Source organism: Coenobita brevimanus, chromosome 19, assembly GCF_032717465.1.
Source record: "Coenobita brevimanus isolate Jiangsu-jjx chromosome 19, ASM3271746v2, whole genome shotgun sequence".
Taxonomy (NCBI): domain Eukaryota; kingdom Metazoa; phylum Arthropoda; class Malacostraca; order Decapoda; family Coenobitidae; genus Coenobita; species Coenobita brevimanus.
This window is the reverse complement of record NC_136972.1, coordinates 21,733,097-21,739,562: the sequence shown is the minus strand read 5'-3', so window position 1 is coordinate 21,739,562 and position 6,466 is coordinate 21,733,097.

The following is a 6,466-nucleotide window of genomic DNA, read 5'->3' as shown; positions in this document are numbered from 1 at the left end:
CGACTGTGCCGGCAGCGACTGTTGCTATTTCCGGGAATGCTTGTCGGCGAAGAGGTGACGGTGCGGCCTTACTCTTTACCAACATCCGCGGACTTACCATAAATTTAAACTCAGTTCATTTTTTCCTTCAGTCCATATCCCCTTTGGCCCTTTTCCTCACAGAACCACAAATCTCACCCTCTACCGATATATCTCCATTTTGTTTTCCCGGTTACCATCTCCTTACAAACTTTCGAAACAAGGGCGGCACCTGTTGTTATATCAAATCCCAATATGCAGTTGATACTATTTTAAACTTCACTTCATCCAGTTTTGATTACTCATTATATATATTAAATTGCCAAAACATTACCAAATATATCTGTGTAGTTTATCGTTCCCCCAATGCTTCTTCGGAACCCAGTGTATTTGATTCCATATCCACTCAGTTGAGTAACCTTGACCTTGCCCTTGGCAATGAAATTACCATTTTGGGTGATTTTAACATACACAATGTTGAATAGTTATTGGATTCTGCCCGGACTGACGACGCTGGTCTAGAATGCGAGCTGTTTGCGGAATCGTTTAATCTCACCCAGTTGGTAAAGCAACCAACGAGAATACCTGATAATCCTGACCATAATGCCCATCTCTTGGATTTATTCTTGACAAATAATCCAGATCAATACAGGATAGAGGTACTGTCACCACTTGGATCCTCTGACCACAATCTCATCAAAGCCTCATTAGTTAACCCTCCTACACCTCCCCATTCCGAACCTGTCAGGGTGACCCGATGGCACTTTGACAGGGCAGACTGGGATGGATTTAGAAATTGTCTTGCTGATGTTCCATGGCAGTCTTTCTTCTCTAGTGATCCCAATTCTACCCAGTCTCACATTTGCAACTTAATACTAGCTGGTATGGATTTATTCATACCAAGTCAACAATTCACTAAAAGATCAAACTCTCCAAAATGGTTTGATGGCAATTGTGCCAGAGCAACAACCCAAAAGTCAATCGCATATAACTCTTACTTAAAATCAAAAACATCTGAATCATTCTCCCAATTTAAAATTGCTAGAAATCATGCAAAAGCTGTATTAAATCTATCTAAATCAAACTTTCTTCAAAAGCAAGCATCAAAACTACTTAACAACCCTAATGACAATAGAATATTCTGGTCAACTCTTAATTCTTTCAATAATAACTAACAAGTCATCTTCCTTTCCCCCACTAAAATCTTCAGATGGCAATATTACAAATGACCCACGTGGGAAAGCAGATATCTTTGCTAGTACCTTTGCAAGAAACTCTACCATAGATGATACCAGCCAGAATGTCTCAGTACTGGAACTTGATTCTCCCGAAATTACCCCACTTAAAATACAGACAAGATTCGTAAAATCCATCCTAGACAATTTACCTACCAACAAAGCTCCAGGCCCAGAAGGAATTCCGCCAATTGTTTTGAAAAAGTGTTCCCCTGAACTTGCCTCTGTCCTAGCTAAATTATTCAGACTATGCATACGTACTTCTTTGTTCCCAAATTCATGGAAAGAAGCCAATATCCACCCAGTTCCGAAGAAAGGAAGTTCGTCTGACCCCTCCAATTACAGAACAATAGCTGTCACATCTTCTCCTGGTAAGGTATTTGAAACTTTAATTAATAAGCATATTGTTAAACATCTTGAATCCAACAACTTAATTAGTGATAGACAATACGGTTTTCGCCACGAAAGATCCACCATTGACATGCTCAATCTCTTACCTCATACTATCCATCAATCAATTGATCTTTTTGGAGAAACTCATGCAGTAGCTCTTGATATCTCTAAAGCTTTCGACAGAGTATGGCACCGTTCCCTGCTGTCCAAACTCCCTTGCTATGAACTAACGTCTTTTGTTCCTTTGATCTCTTCTTATATTAGTGACAGGAAAATAAGATTAAAAGTAGATGATGTATATTCGAATTTCCACTCAATTAACGCCGACGTGCCGCAGGGATCAGTTCTGGCGCCGACCCTGTTTCTGGTTCATATTAATGATCTCTTATCTGTCACTCACAATCCCGTTCACTCATATGCAGATGACTCAACACTACATAGTTCATTCACACTCAGACATCCATTTACAAAGTCTAATATCTCTACCTCTCAACTCAGTACAGCCATCTCCATAAATCAAGATCTAGCTACAATCAGTGAATGGGGACAAAATAACCTTGTCTCTTTTAATGCTAGTAAAACTAAAAATATACACTTTACTAATAGACAGATATTGCCAGATTCGTACATTACCTTCAGTGCTACTAATATTCCCATCTCCAAAAGTATTGAAATTCTTGGTGTCTCACTTAACTTTGCCCTCAGCTGGACCTCTCATGTCAGCTCACTTGCTAAAACTGCCTCAAAGAAACTTGGATTATTGTACAGAGTCCGTAACTTCTTCGCCGATGAGCAGTTAGCTATAATTTATAAAAGTCATGTGCGCTCTCAGCTTGAATATTGCTCACCCTTGTGGAATGGATGTGGAGAGGTTGCATTAAGACAACTAGACAAAATTCAGAATAAAGCTGTTAGAATCATTAACAACTCTGCCATTACATATAAACTACCTCCCCTGCAAGTAAGAAGGAATGTTGCCTCCCTTGCATTATTTTACAGATTTTTTTTGGCAAATGCTCAGACGAAGTTGCGTCCATAATGCCACCTCTCCATGCCTTCCCTCGTGCTACACGGGCATCTGGTAGCGCTCATGACTGGAATGTCACTCAGCCATATTGCAGAACTTCTGCCTATCAGAATTCTTTCATTCCCCGAACTGCATCTCTCTGGAACTCGCTTCCCCAGAGTTGTTTTCCTCCAAATTTCAATCCACAACTGTTCAAGTCTAACTGTTACAGATATTTTATGAATAGAGGACACCAGTAATCTGGTGTATGGATTTTTTTTTTCCCATTTGTTTTTCCTTCCTCCGTTATTTAAAAAAAAAAAAAAATGCTGACCTAGCAAGTTTAGTGGGGGCATGTATGCATTGGGGGGGGACATATATACATCGGGGGTAGACATATTGTGGAAGGGGTACACGAGGACCATGGGACCTCGTACAGATTAATAGGGATCCACCGAATATGCTTAACAAGGTGGCACAAAAAAAAAAAAAAAAAGGAAGAAAGGAAGAAACGCATCTCACCAGAAACTATGTGGCAGGGAGATGAGATTATTTGCCGTCATCCCCCCAGCCAAACATGAATTCTACTGTTAATTATTTCATGGGCTTTCCTGTTAGATCATCTACTAAAAGTCGAACCACACTGCATCCTGAGCTTACGGGCAATGTGTCACTGATACTGGGTAGGCACGGTCTCGGCAAATCATAAACCGGAACATTAAACAAACTGAAATCCATGAAGATCTATATATACAGTGTAAGAAGCCTCGCAGAACACTGGAAACTTGATACCTAAACTCTGAACTAGAAAACAGGCGGGATATTGTAGGTCTGAGTGAAATCCACAGAAAAGAAGAAAAATTAATTCAGTTCAAAGACAGCAGCCACCTATGTTACCACAGAGGAAGGCAAAATGAAAGAGTTAGTGGTGTAGGATTTCTAATTAACCGACGTCTTCCAGAGAACGTTGTTAAATTCAGCAGTGTATCTGACAGAGTGGCATGAACTATGGAAAAGATACACACTGAAAGTAATACAAGTGTATTCATCGACTTTTCAAAGCTCTGATGAATAGAAACATTCTGTGATGGCATCTCCCAGATTATGGAAGAAGAAAAGACCAGTAATACTACACTCATGGAAGACTTCAATGCAAAAGTAGGCAAACTGAAAATTGGAGAAGCATGAATAGGTAAATTTGGATTGGAAGAAAGGAATAACAGAGGTGAAATGGTGGTAAATGTTGCTCAAAGGTGTAACGAGAGTAATGAACACATTCTTCCACAAAAGATCAGGGAGAAAATGGACCTTGAGTAGTCCAACTGGAGAAACAAATAAAATTGATTTCATTATAACAAATAAGTATAAAAGGACCATAATTATCATAGTTATCAACGAAGTAAATATAGGAAGTGACCACAGCATGGTGGGTGCACAGCCAGATTCAATTTCGGAAGAGATAAAAAGAAGCTACAACTAAAAAGATAAGCCCAATAAAAGTAAGCAAACACAAAGCAGCCTTTCAGTTAGAAATATTAGATTTCAGGCTCTGAGTTATACGAAGTCTGACATCGATATGTTGAAGGGCAAACTAACAAAAGTACTAAGGAAAGCAGCGGAGTTAGTATAGAAAACTAATACAACCAAAGCCAACAAGTAATCAAAAGCTGACCCTTGAGCTCAAGAAAAGAAGAAAGGAAATGAAAGTTAAAACGAAGGAAGATGAAACAGAAAGAGCTAAATTAAATATGTTTATTAACAAGAGACAGAGAGAAGAAAAATGAAAGAGAAACAAGAATCAGATCAAAGAATCCATAAAAAAATAGTCTGACATGTCCGAAGTAAAATGGCACTAGGAAAGCAACAAATTATATCAATGAAAGACAAAAACAATGAAGTCATTTAATGCAGGGGTAGGATGGTGAAGAGAGCTGAAAAATTTTTCGCAGACCTGTATGCATCAAAAACTATAGTACCAATATAACTTTCAGGTGACACAAGTAAAATACCAAAGGTAACACCAGACAAGTTAAGTAATCTCTTAAAAGTATGAAAAGAGGGAAGGCCCAAGGAGAAAGTGGAATAGTAGCAGATCCAATGTCGGATGCATGAGTAGAAGCACAAAACATGCTCGCCCACTTATTTACTCAGTGTATAAAGAAGAAGAAAATTCCCAAACCATGGTTTAATCAGTAGTTATTTTGTTTGACAAGAAAAGTGACTCAAAAGATCTTTGTAACTATAGCCATTTATTTATAAACTCTTCACTAAAGTCCTTACGAACGGAATAACAAATGTGGAAGAAAAGCAACCTCGTTAGCAGGTAGGATTCTGAAGCCGGTACTCGATTGCTGGTCATCTACACACAATCAGTCAGCTAACTGAGAAAACTAAAAAAAACATAATAAGGCAAAATGCTTAGGCTTTGTTGATTACGAAATGGCTTTCGACTCAGTGAAGCACACAGCAACTGCAAATTCATTTCGGGAACTAGGAGCAAATGAAAACACTATAAAACTGCTTGAAATCATCTATCTATGTATGTGTATATATATATATATATATATATATATATATATATATATATGAGCCGCGTTGTTTGTTTCTTTGTTTCTTTGTCCTTCAATCATGCCCAAACCAAGGGGCAGTGACCCACAAACCCATATATATTCTGAATCAGGGAGGCCCAAGGATGGTTTTAGGGGGATCAAAATTCAGATCTGGGTCACCTGAGGTCACTGGTAGAGTGTTTGCCTTTATGGCCCTGGCAACACCGGATACCTTTCTGGAGTCGAAAGAAGAATTAAACTACTGTAGAACAAATAGGATTAGAGTGTTCGCCTTTTTGGCCAAGGCGAAGTTGGATACCCCTGCTAGTATACTATAAAAAGGAAACTGCGACAGTAAAATTACATGAAGACTAAGATAAGCGTGCGTTAGGGAGATACAGTTTCACTAAATTATTTAAAGGATGCCTTGAAAGTAATTTTAGAAAGGTAGACTGGTTTAATAAAGGAGTAAATATAGATGGAGAAAAGCTAGACCATTTAAGATTTGCAGATGGCACTGTCCTAATCTCAGAAACAGCAGAGACATTGCAAGAAATGTTAAGGCTGCATTCTCAGGCCGTATTTTATAGGTGAACAGTACCTGAGTTGTACTTTCTATAAAGTCTTAGATTCAGCGATTTCTTGTGGTATTTTCATAATCAACTCATTCTCAACCCTTGGTAAAAAAAATAATTGACATCAGAGAATATAAATATTTTTGGTGAGTATTTTCTGAGAAAGTAAAAAGAGCTTTTATAAAGTATTCAGAACAAATAATAATCGTGTGTATTTCCATAAATGCATTTTACCAACACAGCAGATAAGCCTGCTAAGTAAGTTTATATTCATGCTCTGTATATCCACCACAAAACTTGCCCTACAACTAACTTTTACTGTAAGAATACGAAAACTGCGAGAAATCGAGACTAAAAAATAAACCTAGTAAGACCTTTGTATTTCTGAATCTACTGGGAATAACTGTACCAAATTTGGGCGGCTTCAATGTGAGCCCTAAACAGTGAATTTCTCCGAGTTACACTCTCTCTCTTTCCCTGCATTGTATGTCTTTGTTCATAATTGTGCTTGTAATGGTAATTACTTCTCTACCTTCTATGCCCTAAGATACCGATTTTTTTTTTTCTCATGCACACCTCCCAGCTTGGCCTTCAGGGACAGTGTTCCCCAGAGTGTTGGGGCTTGTACTGAATGGTAAATAAACTATAAAAAAAAAAAAAAAAAAAAAAAAAAAAAGTCCATACCAGTCG